Source organism: Anomaloglossus baeobatrachus, unplaced genomic scaffold (genome assembly GCF_048569485.1).
Source record: "Anomaloglossus baeobatrachus isolate aAnoBae1 unplaced genomic scaffold, aAnoBae1.hap1 Scaffold_5173, whole genome shotgun sequence".
In the NCBI taxonomy this organism is placed as follows: domain Eukaryota; kingdom Metazoa; phylum Chordata; class Amphibia; order Anura; family Aromobatidae; genus Anomaloglossus; species Anomaloglossus baeobatrachus.
The window spans coordinates 1-21491 of record NW_027444536.1 but is presented as its reverse complement, the minus strand read 5'-3'; the positions used below and the strand labels follow the sequence as shown (position 1 = coordinate 21491).

The following is a 21491-nucleotide window of genomic DNA, read 5'->3' as shown; positions in this document are numbered from 1 at the left end:
TGAATTGGAAAGACTGCAAGGGGGAGGGGAGTTGCTTGCGCCCTAAAGGAGGAGTTATTCAGATTCATTGCAGTGGGCGGCGGCTGCAAAACGCACCATTCTTCTTGTTTTGGCTCTGCAAAGCAGCCTTTTCAAGGGTTGGCTTGGGTGACAAAATGTCTTGTGTAGGCGTGGGTTTGTCTCCCTCTCGCTCTCTCTCCCTAAGATGTGTCCGGCATAGGCCAGGGTGCCACTCGAGGCCCAAACCAATTCTGGTTATCGCTTCTCGGCCTTTTGGCTAAGATCAAGTGTAGTATCTGTTCTTATCAGTTTAATATCTGATACGTCCCCTATCTGGGGACCATATATTAAATGGATTTTTAGAACAGGGAGATGGAAAAAGAGCTTGCTCTGTCCACTCCACGCATTGACCTGGTATTGCAGTACCTCCAGGAACGGTAGCACCCCTTCTTAACCCAGTTTCCAAAAGCAGAACTCAATTCACCTGATTCATATTAGCCCGATTTAATGAATTGGAAGAAAGCATACGTCTTCATATGCACCTCAATTTGGCCCATTCACTTTTCACACTTCCTCCTTTTGTTTTTTATCTTTCACACTTTTGACTTTCTTTATTCATCCAAATAGCAAACTCATCACCACTCAACCTGACCAACTCGGCTATGTCCCCGTGCTGCAGTTCTCTGTCTTATCTAGATCATTTGCAATTGAATGGAATAGATCCCTTTTGGACAAAGTGGATTCACCTGCTGCTGCAGTGACCACAGGTGTGATAACATCTAGAATTGGCATCTGGTGCGATCTCTCCGCTTCCACTCCAAAGAAAGTTACCTGTTTATTCCTATCATGCATTGGTTTTTGGGGTTTTCTTTGAGTAATGATGATCTCTTTAGTAGTCTGTTGGCGCCCTCTCCTGGAGGAATAGTTTGCTTGCTCTTGGACATTCTAAAAGAGAGGTCATGATAGACATTGAGCTTCTGAGCTCAATTGGGGACAGTCATGGGTGATGAATGTTTGCAACCTACTGCGAAGCCTCATACCGCAATATAAGGAACGTCAAATACTAAGAAAGGGCGGCCTATGAAAGAATTACTACTTTCAATAAGTACACTTAAACGGCTAATTGGGAATAGAAAAACTGTAAAAAGCCCTCTGAGAAAGCCCCCCTCTAACCTTTGATAGTAAGCTTTTCTGTAGTCTGCCTGTTGATGTATTTTCCGTTTGAACTGTGCACAACATGAAGAGACGGAACACTGGCGGCTTGTCACAATGCCCCCCGATGACATCACAATAGCGCTGCTGCCTAGAAAACAAGCTGCGCAGAAGAAGTTGTTCTTTGGGTGGGAGGGTGGGCTAGTGGAAGGAGGGGGCAATCTCTTTTTTTCCCGGGTGGTAGGGGGATGACAGGAGAAGGGAAGCGGGTGGTGAGAAAGGTACAGAGGGCAGGGTTTGGGGGCTGGGAAGGAAAGGGAAAAGATTAGGGTTTGGGGATGATGAAAGGGCTTTCTACGGGTAAGGATGGCAAAGGGTGGCAGTGACGGAAAGTCAGGCAACCTGTCCTGTCCGTCTTTTTGTATCGTGAATTGGAAAGACTGCAAGGGGGAGGGGAGTTGCTTGCGCCCTAAAGGAGGAGTTATTCAGATTCATTGCAGTGGGCGGCGGCTGCAAAACGCACCATTCTTCTTGTTTTGGCTCTGCAAAGCAGCCTTTTCAAGGGTTGGCTTGGGTGACAAAATGTCTTGTGTAGGCGTGGGTTTGTCTCCCTCTCGCTCTCTCTCCCTAAGATGTGTCCGGCATAGGCCAGGGTGCCACTCGAGGCCCAAACCAATTCTGGTTATCGCTTCTCGGCCTTTTGGCTAAGATCAAGTGTAGTATCTGTTCTTATCAGTTTAATATCTGATACGTCCCCTATCTGGGGACCATATATTAAATGGATTTTTAGAACAGGGAGATGGAAAAAGAGCTTGCTCTGTCCACTCCACGCATTGACCTGGTATTGCAGTACCTCCAGGAACGGTGCACCCCTTCTTAACCCAGTTTCCAAAAGCAGAACTCAATTCACCTGATTCATATTAGCCCGATTTAATGAATTGGAAGAAAGCATACGTCTTCATATGCACCTCAATTTGGCCCATTCACTTTTCACACTTCCTCCTTTTGTTTTTTATCTTTCACACTTTTGACTTTCTTTATTCATCCAAATAGCAAACTCATCACCACTCAACCTGACCAACTCGGCTATGTCCCCGTGCTGCAGTTCTCTGTCTTATCTAGATCATTTGCAATTGAATGGAATAGATCCCTTTTGGACAAAGTGGATTCACCTGCTGCTGCAGTGACCACAGGTGTGATAACATCTAGAATTGGCATCTGGTGCGATCTCTCCGCTTCCACTCCAAAGAAAGTTACCTGTTTATTCCTATCATGCATTGGTTTTTGGGGTTTTCTTTGAGTAATGATGATCTCTTTAGTAGTCTGTTGGCGCCCTCTCCTGGAGGAATAGTTTGCTTGCTCTTGGACATTCTAAAAGAGAGGTCATGATAGACATTGAGCTTCTGAGCTCAATTGGGGACAGTCATGGGTGATGAATGTTTGCAACCTACTGCGAAGCCTCATACCGCAATATAAGGAACGTCAAATACTAAGAAAGGGCGGCCTATGAAAGAATTACTACTTTCAATAAGTACACTTAAACGGCTAATTGGGAATAGAAAAACTGTAAAAAGCCCTCTGAGAAAGCCCCCCTCTAACCTTTGATAGTAAGCTTTTCTGTAGTCTGCCTGTTGATGTATTTTCCGTTTGAACTGTGCACAACATGAAGAGACGGAACACTGGCGGCTTGTCACAATGCCCCCCGATGACATCACAATAGCGCTGCTGCCTAGAAAACAAGCTGCGCAGAAGAAGTTGTTCTTTGGGTGGGAGGGTGGGCTAGTGGAAGGAGGGGGCAATCTCTTTTTTTCCCGGGTGGTAGGGGGATGACAGGAGAAGGGAAGCGGGTGGTGAGAAAGGTACAGAGGGCAGGGTTTGGGGGCTGGGAAGGAAAGGGAAAAGATTAGGGTTTGGGGATGATGAAAGGGCTTTCTACGGGTAAGGATGGCAAAGGGTGGCAGTGACGGAAAGTCAGGCAACCTGTCCTGTCCGTCTTTTTGTATCGTGAATTGGAAAGACTGCAAGGGGGAGGGGAGTTGCTTGCGCCCTAAAGGAGGAGTTATTCAGATTCATTGCAGTGGGCGGCGGCTGCAAAACGCACCATTCTTCTTGTTTTGGCTCTGCAAAGCAGCCTTTTCAAGGGTTGGCTTGGGTGACAAAATGTCTTGTGTAGGCGTGGGTTTGTCTCCCTCTCGCTCTCTCTCCCTAAGATGTGTCCGGCATAGGCCAGGGTGCCACTCGAGGCCCAAACCAATTCTGGTTATCGCTTCTCGGCCTTTTGGCTAAGATCAAGTGTAGTATCTGTTCTTATCAGTTTAATATCTGATACGTCCCCTATCTGGGGACCATATATTAAATGGATTTTTAGAACAGGGAGATGGAAAAAGAGCTTGCTCTGTCCACTCCACGCATTGACCTGGTATTGCAGTACCTCCAGGAACGGTGCACCCCTTCTTAACCCAGTTTCCAAAAGCAGAACTCAATTCACCTGATTCATATTAGCCCGATTTAATGAATTGGAAGAAAGCATACGTCTTCATATGCACCTCAATTTGGCCCATTCACTTTTCACACTTCCTCCTTTTGTTTTTTATCTTTCACACTTTTGACTTTCTTTATTCATCCAAATAGCAAACTCATCACCACTCAACCTGACCAACTCGGCTATGTCCCCGTGCTGCAGTTCTCTGTCTTATCTAGATCATTTGCAATTGAATGGAATAGATCCCTTTTGGACAAAGTGGATTCACCTGCTGCTGCAGTGACCACAGGTGTGATAACATCTAGAATTGGCATCTGGTGCGATCTCTCCGCTTCCACTCCAAAGAAAGTTACCTGTTTATTCCTATCATGCATTGGTTTTTGGGGTTTTCTTTGAGTAATGATGATCTCTTTAGTAGTCTGTTGGCGCCCTCTCCTGGAGGAATAGTTTGCTTGCTCTTGGACATTCTAAAAGAGAGGTCATGATAGACATTGAGCTTCTGAGCTCAATTGGGGACAGTCATGGGTGATGAATGTTTGCAACCTACTGCGAAGCCTCATACCGCAATATAAGGAACGTCAAATACTAAGAAAGGGCGGCCTATGAAAGAATTACTACTTTCAATAAGTACACTTAAACGGCTAATTGGGAATAGAAAAACTGTAAAAAGCCCTCTGAGAAAGCCCCCCTCTAACCTTTGATAGTAAGCTTTTCTGTAGTCTGCCTGTTGATGTATTTTCCGTTTGAACTGTGCACAACATGAAGAGACGGAACACTGGCGGCTTGTCACAATGCCCCCCGATGACATCACAATAGCGCTGCTGCCTAGAAAACAAGCTGCGCAGAAGAAGTTGTTCTTTGGGTGGGAGGGTGGGCTAGTGGAAGGAGGGGGCAATCTCTTTTTTTCCCGGGTGGTAGGGGGATGACAGGAGAAGGGAAGCGGGTGGTGAGAAAGGTACAGAGGGCAGGGTTTGGGGGCTGGGAAGGAAAGGGAAAAGATTAGGGTTTGGGGATGATGAAAGGGCTTTCTACGGGTAAGGATGGCAAAGGGTGGCAGTGACGGAAAGTCAGGCAACCTGTCCTGTCCGTCTTTTTGTATCGTGAATTGGAAAGACTGCAAGGGGGAGGGGAGTTGCTTGCGCCCTAAAGGAGGAGTTATTCAGATTCATTGCAGTGGGCGGCGGCTGCAAAACGCACCATTCTTCTTGTTTTGGCTCTGCAAAGCAGCCTTTTCAAGGGTTGGCTTGGGTGACAAAATGTCTTGTGTAGGCGTGGGTTTGTCTCCCTCTCGCTCTCTCTCCCTAAGATGTGTCCGGCATAGGCCAGGGTGCCACTCGAGGCCCAAACCAATTCTGGTTATCGCTTCTCGGCCTTTTGGCTAAGATCAAGTGTAGTATCTGTTCTTATCAGTTTAATATCTGATACGTCCCCTATCTGGGGACCATATATTAAATGGATTTTTAGAACAGGGAGATGGAAAAAGAGCTTGCTCTGTCCACTCCACGCATTGACCTGGTATTGCAGTACCTCCAGGAACGGTGCACCCCTTCTTAACCCAGTTTCCAAAAGCAGAACTCAATTCACCTGATTCATATTAGCCCGATTTAATGAATTGGAAGAAAGCATACGTCTTCATATGCACCTCAATTTGGCCCATTCACTTTTCACACTTCCTCCTTTTGTTTTTTATCTTTCACACTTTTGACTTTCTTTATTCATCCAAATAGCAAACTCATCACCACTCAACCTGACCAACTCGGCTATGTCCCCGTGCTGCAGTTCTCTGTCTTATCTAGATCATTTGCAATTGAATGGAATAGATCCCTTTTGGACAAAGTGGATTCACCTGCTGCTGCAGTGACCACAGGTGTGATAACATCTAGAATTGGCATCTGGTGCGATCTCTCCGCTTCCACTCCAAAGAAAGTTACCTGTTTATTCCTATCATGCATTGGTTTTTGGGGTTTTCTTTGAGTAATGATGATCTCTTTAGTAGTCTGTTGGCGCCCTCTCCTGGAGGAATAGTTTGCTTGCTCTTGGACATTCTAAAAGAGAGGTCATGATAGACATTGAGCTTCTGAGCTCAATTGGGGACAGTCATGGGTGATGAATGTTTGCAACCTACTGCGAAGCCTCATACCGCAATATAAGGAACGTCAAATACTAAGAAAGGGCGGCCTATGAAAGAATTACTACTTTCAATAAGTACACTTAAACGGCTAATTGGGAATAGAAAAACTGTAAAAAGCCCTCTGAGAAAGCCCCCCTCTAACCTTTGATAGTAAGCTTTTCTGTAGTCTGCCTGTTGATGTATTTTCCGTTTGAACTGTGCACAACATGAAGAGACGGAACACTGGCGGCTTGTCACAATGCCCCCCGATGACATCACAATAGCGCTGCTGCCTAGAAAACAAGCTGCGCAGAAGAAGTTGTTCTTTGGGTGGGAGGGTGGGCTAGTGGAAGGAGGGGGCAATCTCTTTTTTTCCCGGGTGGTAGGGGGATGACAGGAGAAGGGAAGCGGGTGGTGAGAAAGGTACAGAGGGCAGGGTTTGGGGGCTGGGAAGGAAAGGGAAAAGATTAGGGTTTGGGGATGATGAAAGGGCTTTCTACGGGTAAGGATGGCAAAGGGTGGCAGTGACGGAAAGTCAGGCAACCTGTCCTGTCCGTCTTTTTGTATCGTGAATTGGAAAGACTGCAAGGGGGAGGGGAGTTGCTTGCGCCCTAAAGGAGGAGTTATTCAGATTCATTGCAGTGGGCGGCGGCTGCAAAACGCACCATTCTTCTTGTTTTGGCTCTGCAAAGCAGCCTTTTCAAGGGTTGGCTTGGGTGACAAAATGTCTTGTGTAGGCGTGGGTTTGTCTCCCTCTCGCTCTCTCTCCCTAAGATGTGTCCGGCATAGGCCAGGGTGCCACTCGAGGCCCAAACCAATTCTGGTTATCGCTTCTCGGCCTTTTGGCTAAGATCAAGTGTAGTATCTGTTCTTATCAGTTTAATATCTGATACGTCCCCTATCTGGGGACCATATATTAAATGGATTTTTAGAACAGGGAGATGGAAAAAGAGCTTGCTCTGTCCACTCCACGCATTGACCTGGTATTGCAGTACCTCCAGGAACGGTGCACCCCTTCTTAACCCAGTTTCCAAAAGCAGAACTCAATTCACCTGATTCATATTAGCCCGATTTAATGAATTGGAAGAAAGCATACGTCTTCATATGCACCTCAATTTGGCCCATTCACTTTTCACACTTCCTCCTTTTGTTTTTTATCTTTCACACTTTTGACTTTCTTTATTCATCCAAATAGCAAACTCATCACCACTCAACCTGACCAACTCGGCTATGTCCCCGTGCTGCAGTTCTCTGTCTTATCTAGATCATTTGCAATTGAATGGAATAGATCCCTTTTGGACAAAGTGGATTCACCTGCTGCTGCAGTGACCACAGGTGTGATAACATCTAGAATTGGCATCTGGTGCGATCTCTCCGCTTCCACTCCAAAGAAAGTTACCTGTTTATTCCTATCATGCATTGGTTTTTGGGGTTTTCTTTGAGTAATGATGATCTCTTTAGTAGTCTGTTGGCGCCCTCTCCTGGAGGAATAGTTTGCTTGCTCTTGGACATTCTAAAAGAGAGGTCATGATAGACATTGAGCTTCTGAGCTCAATTGGGGACAGTCATGGGTGATGAATGTTTGCAACCTACTGCGAAGCCTCATACCGCAATATAAGGAACGTCAAATACTAAGAAAGGGCGGCCTATGAAAGAATTACTACTTTCAATAAGTACACTTAAACGGCTAATTGGGAATAGAAAAACTGTAAAAAGCCCTCTGAGAAAGCCCCCCTCTAACCTTTGATAGTAAGCTTTTCTGTAGTCTGCCTGTTGATGTATTTTCCGTTTGAACTGTGCACAACATGAAGAGACGGAACACTGGCGGCTTGTCACAATGCCCCCCGATGACATCACAATAGCGCTGCTGCCTAGAAAACAAGCTGCGCAGAAGAAGTTGTTCTTTGGGTGGGAGGGTGGGCTAGTGGAAGGAGGGGGCAATCTCTTTTTTTCCCGGGTGGTAGGGGGATGACAGGAGAAGGGAAGCGGGTGGTGAGAAAGGTACAGAGGGCAGGGTTTGGGGGCTGGGAAGGAAAGGGAAAAGATTAGGGTTTGGGGATGATGAAAGGGCTTTCTACGGGTAAGGATGGCAAAGGGTGGCAGTGACGGAAAGTCAGGCAACCTGTCCTGTCCGTCTTTTTGTATCGTGAATTGGAAAGACTGCAAGGGGGAGGGGAGTTGCTTGCGCCCTAAAGGAGGAGTTATTCAGATTCATTGCAGTGGGCGGCGGCTGCAAAACGCACCATTCTTCTTGTTTTGGCTCTGCAAAGCAGCCTTTTCAAGGGTTGGCTTGGGTGACAAAATGTCTTGTGTAGGCGTGGGTTTGTCTCCCTCTCGCTCTCTCTCCCTAAGATGTGTCCGGCATAGGCCAGGGTGCCACTCGAGGCCCAAACCAATTCTGGTTATCGCTTCTCGGCCTTTTGGCTAAGATCAAGTGTAGTATCTGTTCTTATCAGTTTAATATCTGATACGTCCCCTATCTGGGGACCATATATTAAATGGATTTTTAGAACAGGGAGATGGAAAAAGAGCTTGCTCTGTCCACTCCACGCATTGACCTGGTATTGCAGTACCTCCAGGAACGGTGCACCCCTTCTTAACCCAGTTTCCAAAAGCAGAACTCAATTCACCTGATTCATATTAGCCCGATTTAATGAATTGGAAGAAAGCATACGTCTTCATATGCACCTCAATTTGGCCCATTCACTTTTCACACTTCCTCCTTTTGTTTTTTATCTTTCACACTTTTGACTTTCTTTATTCATCCAAATAGCAAACTCATCACCACTCAACCTGACCAACTCGGCTATGTCCCCGTGCTGCAGTTCTCTGTCTTATCTAGATCATTTGCAATTGAATGGAATAGATCCCTTTTGGACAAAGTGGATTCACCTGCTGCTGCAGTGACCACAGGTGTGATAACATCTAGAATTGGCATCTGGTGCGATCTCTCCGCTTCCACTCCAAAGAAAGTTACCTGTTTATTCCTATCATGCATTGGTTTTTGGGGTTTTCTTTGAGTAATGATGATCTCTTTAGTAGTCTGTTGGCGCCCTCTCCTGGAGGAATAGTTTGCTTGCTCTTGGACATTCTAAAAGAGAGGTCATGATAGACATTGAGCTTCTGAGCTCAATTGGGGACAGTCATGGGTGATGAATGTTTGCAACCTACTGCGAAGCCTCATACCGCAATATAAGGAACGTCAAATACTAAGAAAGGGCGGCCTATGAAAGAATTACTACTTTCAATAAGTACACTTAAACGGCTAATTGGGAATAGAAAAACTGTAAAAAGCCCTCTGAGAAAGCCCCCCTCTAACCTTTGATAGTAAGCTTTTCTGTAGTCTGCCTGTTGATGTATTTTCCGTTTGAACTGTGCACAACATGAAGAGACGGAACACTGGCGGCTTGTCACAATGCCCCCCGATGACATCACAATAGCGCTGCTGCCTAGAAAACAAGCTGCGCAGAAGAAGTTGTTCTTTGGGTGGGAGGGTGGGCTAGTGGAAGGAGGGGGCAATCTCTTTTTTTCCCGGGTGGTAGGGGGATGACAGGAGAAGGGAAGCGGGTGGTGAGAAAGGTACAGAGGGCAGGGTTTGGGGGCTGGGAAGGAAAGGGAAAAGATTAGGGTTTGGGGATGATGAAAGGGCTTTCTACGGGTAAGGATGGCAAAGGGTGGCAGTGACGGAAAGTCAGGCAACCTGTCCTGTCCGTCTTTTTGTATCGTGAATTGGAAAGACTGCAAGGGGGAGGGGAGTTGCTTGCGCCCTAAAGGAGGAGTTATTCAGATTCATTGCAGTGGGCGGCGGCTGCAAAACGCACCATTCTTCTTGTTTTGGCTCTGCAAAGCAGCCTTTTCAAGGGTTGGCTTGGGTGACAAAATGTCTTGTGTAGGCGTGGGTTTGTCTCCCTCTCGCTCTCTCTCCCTAAGATGTGTCCGGCATAGGCCAGGGTGCCACTCGAGGCCCAAACCAATTCTGGTTATCGCTTCTCGGCCTTTTGGCTAAGATCAAGTGTAGTATCTGTTCTTATCAGTTTAATATCTGATACGTCCCCTATCTGGGGACCATATATTAAATGGATTTTTAGAACAGGGAGATGGAAAAAGAGCTTGCTCTGTCCACTCCACGCATTGACCTGGTATTGCAGTACCTCCAGGAACGGTGCACCCCTTCTTAACCCAGTTTCCAAAAGCAGAACTCAATTCACCTGATTCATATTAGCCCGATTTAATGAATTGGAAGAAAGCATACGTCTTCATATGCACCTCAATTTGGCCCATTCACTTTTCACACTTCCTCCTTTTGTTTTTTATCTTTCACACTTTTGACTTTCTTTATTCATCCAAATAGCAAACTCATCACCACTCAACCTGACCAACTCGGCTATGTCCCCGTGCTGCAGTTCTCTGTCTTATCTAGATCATTTGCAATTGAATGGAATAGATCCCTTTTGGACAAAGTGGATTCACCTGCTGCTGCAGTGACCACAGGTGTGATAACATCTAGAATTGGCATCTGGTGCGATCTCTCCGCTTCCACTCCAAAGAAAGTTACCTGTTTATTCCTATCATGCATTGGTTTTTGGGGTTTTCTTTGAGTAATGATGATCTCTTTAGTAGTCTGTTGGCGCCCTCTCCTGGAGGAATAGTTTGCTTGCTCTTGGACATTCTAAAAGAGAGGTCATGATAGACATTGAGCTTCTGAGCTCAATTGGGGACAGTCATGGGTGATGAATGTTTGCAACCTACTGCGAAGCCTCATACCGCAATATAAGGAACGTCAAATACTAAGAAAGGGCGGCCTATGAAAGAATTACTACTTTCAATAAGTACACTTAAACGGCTAATTGGGAATAGAAAAACTGTAAAAAGCCCTCTGAGAAAGCCCCCCTCTAACCTTTGATAGTAAGCTTTTCTGTAGTCTGCCTGTTGATGTATTTTCCGTTTGAACTGTGCACAACATGAAGAGACGGAACACTGGCGGCTTGTCACAATGCCCCCCGATGACATCACAATAGCGCTGCTGCCTAGAAAACAAGCTGCGCAGAAGAAGTTGTTCTTTGGGTGGGAGGGTGGGCTAGTGGAAGGAGGGGGCAATCTCTTTTTTTCCCGGGTGGTAGGGGGATGACAGGAGAAGGGAAGCGGGTGGTGAGAAAGGTACAGAGGGCAGGGTTTGGGGGCTGGGAAGGAAAGGGAAAAGATTAGGGTTTGGGGATGATGAAAGGGCTTTCTACGGGTAAGGATGGCAAAGGGTGGCAGTGACGGAAAGTCAGGCAACCTGTCCTGTCCGTCTTTTTGTATCGTGAATTGGAAAGACTGCAAGGGGGAGGGGAGTTGCTTGCGCCCTAAAGGAGGAGTTATTCAGATTCATTGCAGTGGGCGGCGGCTGCAAAACGCACCATTCTTCTTGTTTTGGCTCTGCAAAGCAGCCTTTTCAAGGGTTGGCTTGGGTGACAAAATGTCTTGTGTAGGCGTGGGTTTGTCTCCCTCTCGCTCTCTCTCCCTAAGATGTGTCCGGCATAGGCCAGGGTGCCACTCGAGGCCCAAACCAATTCTGGTTATCGCTTCTCGGCCTTTTGGCTAAGATCAAGTGTAGTATCTGTTCTTATCAGTTTAATATCTGATACGTCCCCTATCTGGGGACCATATATTAAATGGATTTTTAGAACAGGGAGATGGAAAAAGAGCTTGCTCTGTCCACTCCACGCATTGACCTGGTATTGCAGTACCTCCAGGAACGGTGCACCCCTTCTTAACCCAGTTTCCAAAAGCAGAACTCAATTCACCTGATTCATATTAGCCCGATTTAATGAATTGGAAGAAAGCATACGTCTTCATATGCACCTCAATTTGGCCCATTCACTTTTCACACTTCCTCCTTTTGTTTTTTATCTTTCACACTTTTGACTTTCTTTATTCATCCAAATAGCAAACTCATCACCACTCAACCTGACCAACTCGGCTATGTCCCCGTGCTGCAGTTCTCTGTCTTATCTAGATCATTTGCAATTGAATGGAATAGATCCCTTTTGGACAAAGTGGATTCACCTGCTGCTGCAGTGACCACAGGTGTGATAACATCTAGAATTGGCATCTGGTGCGATCTCTCCGCTTCCACTCCAAAGAAAGTTACCTGTTTATTCCTATCATGCATTGGTTTTTGGGGTTTTCTTTGAGTAATGATGATCTCTTTAGTAGTCTGTTGGCGCCCTCTCCTGGAGGAATAGTTTGCTTGCTCTTGGACATTCTAAAAGAGAGGTCATGATAGACATTGAGCTTCTGAGCTCAATTGGGGACAGTCATGGGTGATGAATGTTTGCAACCTACTGCGAAGCCTCATACCGCAATATAAGGAACGTCAAATACTAAGAAAGGGCGGCCTATGAAAGAATTACTACTTTCAATAAGTACACTTAAACGGCTAATTGGGAATAGAAAAACTGTAAAAAGCCCTCTGAGAAAGCCCCCCTCTAACCTTTGATAGTAAGCTTTTCTGTAGTCTGCCTGTTGATGTATTTTCCGTTTGAACTGTGCACAACATGAAGAGACGGAACACTGGCGGCTTGTCACAATGCCCCCCGATGACATCACAATAGCGCTGCTGCCTAGAAAACAAGCTGCGCAGAAGAAGTTGTTCTTTGGGTGGGAGGGTGGGCTAGTGGAAGGAGGGGGCAATCTCTTTTTTTCCCGGGTGGTAGGGGGATGACAGGAGAAGGGAAGCGGGTGGTGAGAAAGGTACAGAGGGCAGGGTTTGGGGGCTGGGAAGGAAAGGGAAAAGATTAGGGTTTGGGGATGATGAAAGGGCTTTCTACGGGTAAGGATGGCAAAGGGTGGCAGTGACGGAAAGTCAGGCAACCTGTCCTGTCCGTCTTTTTGTATCGTGAATTGGAAAGACTGCAAGGGGGAGGGGAGTTGCTTGCGCCCTAAAGGAGGAGTTATTCAGATTCATTGCAGTGGGCGGCGGCTGCAAAACGCACCATTCTTCTTGTTTTGGCTCTGCAAAGCAGCCTTTTCAAGGGTTGGCTTGGGTGACAAAATGTCTTGTGTAGGCGTGGGTTTGTCTCCCTCTCGCTCTCTCTCCCTAAGATGTGTCCGGCATAGGCCAGGGTGCCACTCGAGGCCCAAACCAATTCTGGTTATCGCTTCTCGGCCTTTTGGCTAAGATCAAGTGTAGTATCTGTTCTTATCAGTTTAATATCTGATACGTCCCCTATCTGGGGACCATATATTAAATGGATTTTTAGAACAGGGAGATGGAAAAAGAGCTTGCTCTGTCCACTCCACGCATTGACCTGGTATTGCAGTACCTCCAGGAACGGTGCACCCCTTCTTAACCCAGTTTCCAAAAGCAGAACTCAATTCACCTGATTCATATTAGCCCGATTTAATGAATTGGAAGAAAGCATACGTCTTCATATGCACCTCAATTTGGCCCATTCACTTTTCACACTTCCTCCTTTTGTTTTTTATCTTTCACACTTTTGACTTTCTTTATTCATCCAAATAGCAAACTCATCACCACTCAACCTGACCAACTCGGCTATGTCCCCGTGCTGCAGTTCTCTGTCTTATCTAGATCATTTGCAATTGAATGGAATAGATCCCTTTTGGACAAAGTGGATTCACCTGCTGCTGCAGTGACCACAGGTGTGATAACATCTAGAATTGGCATCTGGTGCGATCTCTCCGCTTCCACTCCAAAGAAAGTTACCTGTTTATTCCTATCATGCATTGGTTTTTGGGGTTTTCTTTGAGTAATGATGATCTCTTTAGTAGTCTGTTGGCGCCCTCTCCTGGAGGAATAGTTTGCTTGCTCTTGGACATTCTAAAAGAGAGGTCATGATAGACATTGAGCTTCTGAGCTCAATTGGGGACAGTCATGGGTGATGAATGTTTGCAACCTACTGCGAAGCCTCATACCGCAATATAAGGAACGTCAAATACTAAGAAAGGGCGGCCTATGAAAGAATTACTACTTTCAATAAGTACACTTAAACGGCTAATTGGGAATAGAAAAACTGTAAAAAGCCCTCTGAGAAAGCCCCCCTCTAACCTTTGATAGTAAGCTTTTCTGTAGTCTGCCTGTTGATGTATTTTCCGTTTGAACTGTGCACAACATGAAGAGACGGAACACTGGCGGCTTGTCACAATGCCCCCCGATGACATCACAATAGCGCTGCTGCCTAGAAAACAAGCTGCGCAGAAGAAGTTGTTCTTTGGGTGGGAGGGTGGGCTAGTGGAAGGAGGGGGCAATCTCTTTTTTTCCCGGGTGGTAGGGGGATGACAGGAGAAGGGAAGCGGGTGGTGAGAAAGGTACAGAGGGCAGGGTTTGGGGGCTGGGAAGGAAAGGGAAAAGATTAGGGTTTGGGGATGATGAAAGGGCTTTCTACGGGTAAGGATGGCAAAGGGTGGCAGTGACGGAAAGTCAGGCAACCTGTCCTGTCCGTCTTTTTGTATCGTGAATTGGAAAGACTGCAAGGGGGAGGGGAGTTGCTTGCGCCCTAAAGGAGGAGTTATTCAGATTCATTGCAGTGGGCGGCGGCTGCAAAACGCACCATTCTTCTTGTTTTGGCTCTGCAAAGCAGCCTTTTCAAGGGTTGGCTTGGGTGACAAAATGTCTTGTGTAGGCGTGGGTTTGTCTCCCTCTCGCTCTCTCTCCCTAAGATGTGTCCGGCATAGGCCAGGGTGCCACTCGAGGCCCAAACCAATTCTGGTTATCGCTTCTCGGCCTTTTGGCTAAGATCAAGTGTAGTATCTGTTCTTATCAGTTTAATATCTGATACGTCCCCTATCTGGGGACCATATATTAAATGGATTTTTAGAACAGGGAGATGGAAAAAGAGCTTGCTCTGTCCACTCCACGCATTGACCTGGTATTGCAGTACCTCCAGGAACGGTGCACCCCTTCTTAACCCAGTTTCCAAAAGCAGAACTCAATTCACCTGATTCATATTAGCCCGATTTAATGAATTGGAAGAAAGCATACGTCTTCATATGCACCTCAATTTGGCCCATTCACTTTTCACACTTCCTCCTTTTGTTTTTTATCTTTCACACTTTTGACTTTCTTTATTCATCCAAATAGCAAACTCATCACCACTCAACCTGACCAACTCGGCTATGTCCCCGTGCTGCAGTTCTCTGTCTTATCTAGATCATTTGCAATTGAATGGAATAGATCCCTTTTGGACAAAGTGGATTCACCTGCTGCTGCAGTGACCACAGGTGTGATAACATCTAGAATTGGCATCTGGTGCGATCTCTCCGCTTCCACTCCAAAGAAAGTTACCTGTTTATTCCTATCATGCATTGGTTTTTGGGGTTTTCTTTGAGTAATGATGATCTCTTTAGTAGTCTGTTGGCGCCCTCTCCTGGAGGAATAGTTTGCTTGCTCTTGGACATTCTAAAAGAGAGGTCATGATAGACATTGAGCTTCTGAGCTCAATTGGGGACAGTCATGGGTGATGAATGTTTGCAACCTACTGCGAAGCCTCATACCGCAATATAAGGAACGTCAAATACTAAGAAAGGGCGGCCTATGAAAGAATTACTACTTTCAATAAGTACACTTAAACGGCTAATTGGGAATAGAAAAACTGTAAAAAGCCCTCTGAGAAAGCCCCCCTCTAACCTTTGATAGTAAGCTTTTCTGTAGTCTGCCTGTTGATGTATTTTCCGTTTGAACTGTGCACAACATGAAGAGACGGAACACTGGCGGCTTGTCACAATGCCCCCCGATGACATCACAATAGCGCTGCTGCCTAGAAAACAAGCTGCGCAGAAGAAGTTGTTCTTTGGGTGGGAGGGTGGGCTAGTGGAAGGAGGGGGCAATCTCTTTTTTTCCCGGGTGGTAGGGGGATGACAGGAGAAGGGAAGCGGGTGGTGAGAAAGGTACAGAGGGCAGGGTTTGGGGGCTGGGAAGGAAAGGGAAAAGATTAGGGTTTGGGGATGATGAAAGGGCTTTCTACGGGTAAGGATGGCAAAGGGTGGCAGTGACGGAAAGTCAGGCAACCTGTCCTGTCCGTCTTTTTGTATCGTGAATTGGAAAGACTGCAAGGGGGAGGGGAGTTGCTTGCGCCCTAAAGGAGGAGTTATTCAGATTCATTGCAGTGGGCGGCGGCTGCAAAACGCACCATTCTTCTTGTTTTGGCTCTGCAAAGCAGCCTTTTCAAGGGTTGGCTTGGGTGACAAAATGTCTTGTGTAGGCGTGGGTTTGTCTCCCTCTCGCTCTCTCTCCCTAAGATGTGTCCGGCATAGGCCAGGGTGCCACTCGAGGCCCAAACCAATTCTGGTTATCGCTTCTCGGCCTTTTGGCTAAGATCAAGTGTAGTATCTGTTCTTATCAGTTTAATATCTGATACGTCCCCTATCTGGGGACCATATATTAAATGGATTTTTAGAACAGGGAGATGGAAAAAGAGCTTGCTCTGTCCACTCCACGCATTGACCTGGTATTGCAGTACCTCCAGGAACGGTGCACCCCTTCTTAACCCAGTTTCCAAAAGCAGAACTCAATTCACCTGATTCATATTAGCCCGATTTAATGAATTGGAAGAAAGCATACGTCTTCATATGCACCTCAATTTGGCCCATTCACTTTTCACACTTCCTCCTTTTGTTTTTTATCTTTCACACTTTTGACTTTCTTTATTCATCCAAATAGCAAACTCATCACCACTCAACCTGACCAACTCGGCTATGTCCCCGTGCTGCAGTTCTCTGTCTTATCTAGATCATTTGCAATTGAATGGAATAGATCCCTTTTGGACAAAGTGGATTCACCTGCTGCTGCAGTGACCACAGGTGTGATAACATCTAGAATTGGCATCTGGTGCGATCTCTCCGCTTCCACTCCAAAGAAAGTTACCTGTTTATTCCTATCATGCATTGGTTTTTGGGGTTTTCTTTGAGTAATGATGATCTCTTTAGTAGTCTGTTGGCGCCCTCTCCTGGAGGAATAGTTTGCTTGCTCTTGGACATTCTAAAAGAGAGGTCATGATAGACATTGAGCTTCTGAGCTCAATTGGGGACAGTCATGGGTGATGAATGTTTGCAACCTACTGCGAAGCCTCATACCGCAATATAAGGAACGTCAAATACTAAGAAAGGGCGGCCTATGAAAGAATTACTACTTTCAATAAGTACACTTAAACGGCTAATTGGGAATAGAAAAACTGTAAAAAGCCCTCTGAGAAAGCCCCCCTCTAACCTTTGATAGTAAGCTTTTCTGTAGTCTGCCTGTTGATGTATTTTCCGTTTGAACTGTGCACAACATGAAGAGACGGAACACTGGCGGCTTGTCACAATGCCCCCCGATGACATCACAATAGCGCTGCTGCCTAGAAAACAAGCTGCGCAGAAGAAGTTGTTCTTTGGGTGGGAGGGTGGGCTAGTGGAAGGAGGGGGCAATCTCTTTTTTTCCCGGGTGGTAGGGGGATGACAGGAGAAGGGAAGCGGGTGGTGAGAAAGGTACAGAGGGCAGGGTTTGGGGGCTGGGAAGGAAAGGGAAAAGATTAGGGTTTGGGGATGATGAAAGGGCTTTCTACGGGTAAGGATGGCAAAGGGTGGCAGTGACGGAAAGTCAGGCAACCTGTCCTGTCCGTCTTTTTGTATCGTGAATTGGAAAGACTGCAAGGGGGAGGGGAGTTGCTTGCGCCCTAAAGGAGGAGTTATTCAGATTCATTGCAGTGGGCGGCGGCTGCAAAACGCACCATTCTTCTTGTTTTGGCTCTGCAAAGCAGCCTTTTCAAGGGTTGGCTTGGGTGACAAAATGTCTTGTGTAGGCGTGGGTTTGTCTCCCTCTCGCTCTCTCTCCCTAAGATGTGTCCGGCATAGGCCAGGGTGCCACTCGAGGCCCAAACCAATTCTGGTTATCGCTTCTCGGCCTTTTGGCTAAGATCAAGTGTAGTATCTGTTCTTATCAGTTTAATATCTGATACGTCCCCTATCTGGGGACCATATATTAAATGGATTTTTAGAACAGGGAGATGGAAAAAGAGCTTGCTCTGTCCACTCCACGCATTGACCTGGTATTGCAGTACCTCCAGGAACGGTGCACCCCTTCTTAACCCAGTTTCCAAAAGCAGAACTCAATTCACCTGATTCATATTAGCCCGATTTAATGAATTGGAAGAAAGCATACGTCTTCATATGCACCTCAATTTGGCCCATTCACTTTTCACACTTCCTCCTTTTGTTTTTTATCTTTCACACTTTTGACTTTCTTTATTCATCCAAATAGCAAACTCATCACCACTCAACCTGACCAACTCGGCTATGTCCCCGTGCTGCAGTTCTCTGTCTTATCTAGATCATTTGCAATTGAATGGAATAGATCCCTTTTGGACAAAGTGGATTCACCTGCTGCTGCAGTGACCACAGGTGTGATAACATCTAGAATTGGCATCTGGTGCGATCTCTCCGCTTCCACTCCAAAGAAAGTTACCTGTTTATTCCTATCATGCATTGGTTTTTGGGGTTTTCTTTGAGTAATGATGATCTCTTTAGTAGTCTGTTGGCGCCCTCTCCTGGAGGAATAGTTTGCTTGCTCTTGGACATTCTAAAAGAGAGGTCATGATAGACATTGAGCTTCTGAGCTCAATTGGGGACAGTCATGGGTGATGAATGTTTGCAACCTACTGCGAAGCCTCATACCGCAATATAAGGAACGTCAAATACTAAGAAAGGGCGGCCTATGAAAGAATTACTACTTTCAATAAGTACACTTAAACGGCTAATTGGGAATAGAAAAACTGTAAAAAGCCCTCTGAGAAAGCCCCCCTCTAACCTTTGATAGTAAGCTTTTCTGTAGTCTGCCTGTTGATGTATTTTCCGTTTGAACTGTGCACAACATGAAGAGACGGAACACTGGCGGCTTGTCACAATGCCCCCCGATGACATCACAATAGCGCTGCTGCCTAGAAAACAAGCTGCGCAGAAGAAGTTGTTCTTTGGGTGGGAGGGTGGGCTAGTGGAAGGAGGGGGCAATCTCTTTTTTTCCCGGGTGGTAGGGGGATGACAGGAGAAGGGAAGCGGGTGGTGAGAAAGGTACAGAGGGCAGGGTTTGGGGGCTGGGAAGGAAAGGGAAAAGATTAGGGTTTGGGGATGATGAAAGGGCTTTCTACGGGTAAGGATGGCAAAGGGTGGCAGTGACGGAAAGTCAGGCAACCTGTCCTGTCCGTCTTTTTGTATCGTGAATTGGAAAGACTGCAAGGGGGAGGGGAGTTGCTTGCGCCCTAAAGGAGGAGTTATTCAGATTCATTGCAGTGGGCGGCGGCTGCAAAACGCACCATTCTTCTTGTTTTGGCTCTGCAAAGCAGCCTTTTCAAGGGTTGGCTTGGGTGACAAAATGTCTTGTGTAGGCGTGGGTTTGTCTCCCTCTCGCTCTCTCTCCCTAAGATGTGTCCGGCATAGGCCAGGGTGCCACTCGAGGCCCAAACCAATTCTGGTTATCGCTTCTCGGCCTTTTGGCTAAGATCAAGTGTAGTATCTGTTCTTATCAGTTTAATATCTGATACGTCCCCTATCTGGGGACCATATATTAAATGGATTTTTAGAACAGGGAGATGGAAAAAGAGCTTGCTCTGTCCACTCCACGCATTGACCTGGTATTGCAGTACCTGCCAGGAACGGTGCACCCCTTCTTAACCCAGTTTCCAAAAGCAGAACTCAATTCACCTGATTCATATTAGCCCGATTTAATGAATTGGAAGAAAGCATACGTCTTCATATGCACCTCAATTTGGCCCATTCACTTTTCACACTTCCTCCTTTTGTTTTTTATCTTTCACACTTTTGACTTTCTTTATTCATCCAAATAGCAAACTCATCACCACTCAACCTGACCAACTCGGCTATGTCCCCGTGCTGCAGTTCTCTGTCTTATCTAGATCATTTGCAATTGAATGGAATAGATCCCTTTTGGACAAAGTGGATTCACCTGCTGCTGCAGTGACCACAGGTGTGATAACATCTAGAATTGGCATCTGGTGCGATCTCTCCGCTTCCACTCCAAAGAAAGTTACCTGTTTATTCCTATCATGCATTGGTTTTTGGGGTTTTCTTTGAGTAATGATGATCTCTTTAGTAGTCTGTTGGCGCCCTCTCCTGGAGGAATAGTTTGCTTGCTCTTGGACATTCTAAAAGAGAGGTCATGATAGACATTGAGCTTCTGAGCTCAATTGGGGACAGTCATGGGTGATGAATGTTTGCAACCTACTGCGAAGCCTCATACCGCAATATAAGGAACGTCAAATACTAAGAAAGGGCGGCCTATGAAAGAATTACTACTTTCAATAAGTACACTTAAACGGCTAATTGGGAATAGAAAAACTGTAAAAAGCCCTCTGAGAAAGCCCCCCTCTAACCTTTGATAGTAAGCTTTTCTGTAGTCTGCCTGTTGATGTATTTTCCGTTTGAACTGTGCACAACATGAAGAGACGGAACACTGGCGGCTTGTCACAATGCCCCCCGATGACATCACAATAGCGCTGCTGCCTAGAAAACAAGCTGCGCAGAAGAAGTTGTTCTTTGGGTGGGAGGGTGGGCTAGTGGAAGGAGGGGGCAATCTCTTTTTTTCCCGGGTGGTAGGGGGATGACAGGAGAAGGGAAGCGGGTGGTGAGAAAGGTACAGAGGGCAGGGTTTGGGGGCTGGGAAGGAAAGGGAAAAGATTAGGGTTTGGGGATGATGAAAGGGCTTTCTACGGGTAAGGATGGCAAAGGGTGGCAGTGACGGAAAGTCAGGCAACCTGTCCTGTCCGTCTTTTTGTATCGTGAATTGGAAAGACTGCAAGGGGGAGGGGAGTTGCTTGCGCCCTAAAGGAGGAGTTATTCAGATTCATTGCAGTGGGCGGCGGCTGCAAAACGCACCATTCTTCTTGTTTTGGCTCTGCAAAGCAGCCTTTTCAAGGGTTGGCTTGGGTGACAAAATGTCTTGTGTAGGCGTGGGTTTGTCTCCCTCTCGCTCTCTCTCCCTAAGATGTGTCCGGCATAGGCCAGGGTGCCACTCGAGGCCCAAACCAATTCTGGTTATCGCTTCTCGGCCTTTTGGCTAAGATCAAGTGTAGTATCTGTTCTTATCAGTTTAATATCTGATACGTCCCCTATCTGGGGACCATATATTAAATGGATTTTTAGAACAGGGAGATGGAAAAAGAGCTTGCTCTGTCCACTCCACGCATTGACCTGGTATTGCAGTACCTCCAGGAACGGTGCACCCCTTCTTAACCCAGTTTCCAAAAGCAGAACTCAATTCACCTGATTCATATTAGCCCGATTTAATGAATTGGAAGAAAGCATACGTCTTCATATGCACCTCAATTTGGCCCATTCACTTTTCACACTTCCTCCTTTTGTTTTTTATCTTTCACACTTTTGACTTTCTTTATTCATCCAAATAGCAAACTCATCACCACTCAACCTGACCAACTCGGCTATGTCCCCGTGCTGCAGTTCTCTGTCTTATCTAGATCATTTGCAATTGAATGGAATAGATCCCTTTTGGACAAAGTGGATTCACCTGCTGCTGCAGTGACCACAGGTGTGATAACATCTAGAATTGGCATCTGGTGCGATCTCTCCGCTTCCACTCCAAAGAAAGTTACCTGTTTATTCCTATCATGCATTGGTTTTTGGGGTTTTCTTTGAGTAATGATGATCTCTTTAGTAGTCTGTTGGCGCCCTCTCCTGGAGGAATAGTTTGCTTGCTCTTGGACATTCTAAAAGAGAGGTCATGATAGACATTGAGCT

General features: G+C 46.3%; 14 non-coding genes across 14 annotated transcripts; all 14 read left to right on the top strand.

Moving 5' to 3' along the window:
- Positions 1-257: 257 nt before the first annotated feature.
- LOC142282666 (U2 spliceosomal RNA) lies at positions 258-449 on the top strand. Its single transcript, XR_012744528.1, has one exon. It is a non-coding gene; the product is annotated as a U2 spliceosomal RNA (small nuclear RNA).
- Positions 450-1836: 1387 nt separating this feature from the next.
- Positions 1837-2027, top strand: LOC142282664 (U2 spliceosomal RNA). Its single transcript, XR_012744526.1, has one exon. It is a non-coding gene; the product is annotated as a U2 spliceosomal RNA (small nuclear RNA).
- Positions 2028-3414: 1387 nt separating this feature from the next.
- LOC142282663 (U2 spliceosomal RNA) lies at positions 3415-3605 on the top strand. The gene has a single exon (XR_012744525.1). It is a non-coding gene; the product is annotated as a U2 spliceosomal RNA (small nuclear RNA).
- Positions 3606-4992: 1387 nt separating this feature from the next.
- LOC142282662 (U2 spliceosomal RNA) lies at positions 4993-5183 on the top strand. Its single transcript, XR_012744524.1, has one exon. It is a non-coding gene; the product is annotated as a U2 spliceosomal RNA (small nuclear RNA).
- A 1387-nt stretch (positions 5184-6570) lies between these two features.
- Positions 6571-6761, top strand: LOC142282661 (U2 spliceosomal RNA). The gene has a single exon (XR_012744523.1). It is a non-coding gene; the product is annotated as a U2 spliceosomal RNA (small nuclear RNA).
- A 1387-nt stretch (positions 6762-8148) lies between these two features.
- Positions 8149-8339, top strand: LOC142282660 (U2 spliceosomal RNA). The gene has a single exon (XR_012744522.1). It is a non-coding gene; the product is annotated as a U2 spliceosomal RNA (small nuclear RNA).
- A 1387-nt stretch (positions 8340-9726) lies between these two features.
- On the top strand, positions 9727-9917 carry LOC142282659 (U2 spliceosomal RNA). The gene has a single exon (XR_012744521.1). It is a non-coding gene; the product is annotated as a U2 spliceosomal RNA (small nuclear RNA).
- A 1387-nt stretch (positions 9918-11304) lies between these two features.
- LOC142282658 (U2 spliceosomal RNA) lies at positions 11305-11495 on the top strand. The gene has a single exon (XR_012744520.1). It is a non-coding gene; the product is annotated as a U2 spliceosomal RNA (small nuclear RNA).
- A 1387-nt stretch (positions 11496-12882) lies between these two features.
- On the top strand, positions 12883-13073 carry LOC142282670 (U2 spliceosomal RNA). The gene has a single exon (XR_012744532.1). It is a non-coding gene; the product is annotated as a U2 spliceosomal RNA (small nuclear RNA).
- Positions 13074-14460: 1387 nt separating this feature from the next.
- LOC142282669 (U2 spliceosomal RNA) lies at positions 14461-14651 on the top strand. Its single transcript, XR_012744531.1, has one exon. It is a non-coding gene; the product is annotated as a U2 spliceosomal RNA (small nuclear RNA).
- Positions 14652-16038: 1387 nt separating this feature from the next.
- LOC142282668 (U2 spliceosomal RNA) lies at positions 16039-16229 on the top strand. The gene has a single exon (XR_012744530.1). It is a non-coding gene; the product is annotated as a U2 spliceosomal RNA (small nuclear RNA).
- Positions 16230-17616: 1387 nt separating this feature from the next.
- LOC142282667 (U2 spliceosomal RNA) lies at positions 17617-17807 on the top strand. The gene has a single exon (XR_012744529.1). It is a non-coding gene; the product is annotated as a U2 spliceosomal RNA (small nuclear RNA).
- A 1387-nt stretch (positions 17808-19194) lies between these two features.
- Positions 19195-19386, top strand: LOC142282665 (U2 spliceosomal RNA). Its single transcript, XR_012744527.1, has one exon. It is a non-coding gene; the product is annotated as a U2 spliceosomal RNA (small nuclear RNA).
- Positions 19387-20773: 1387 nt separating this feature from the next.
- Positions 20774-20964, top strand: LOC142282657 (U2 spliceosomal RNA). The gene has a single exon (XR_012744519.1). It is a non-coding gene; the product is annotated as a U2 spliceosomal RNA (small nuclear RNA).
- Positions 20965-21491: the final 527 nt, after the last annotated feature.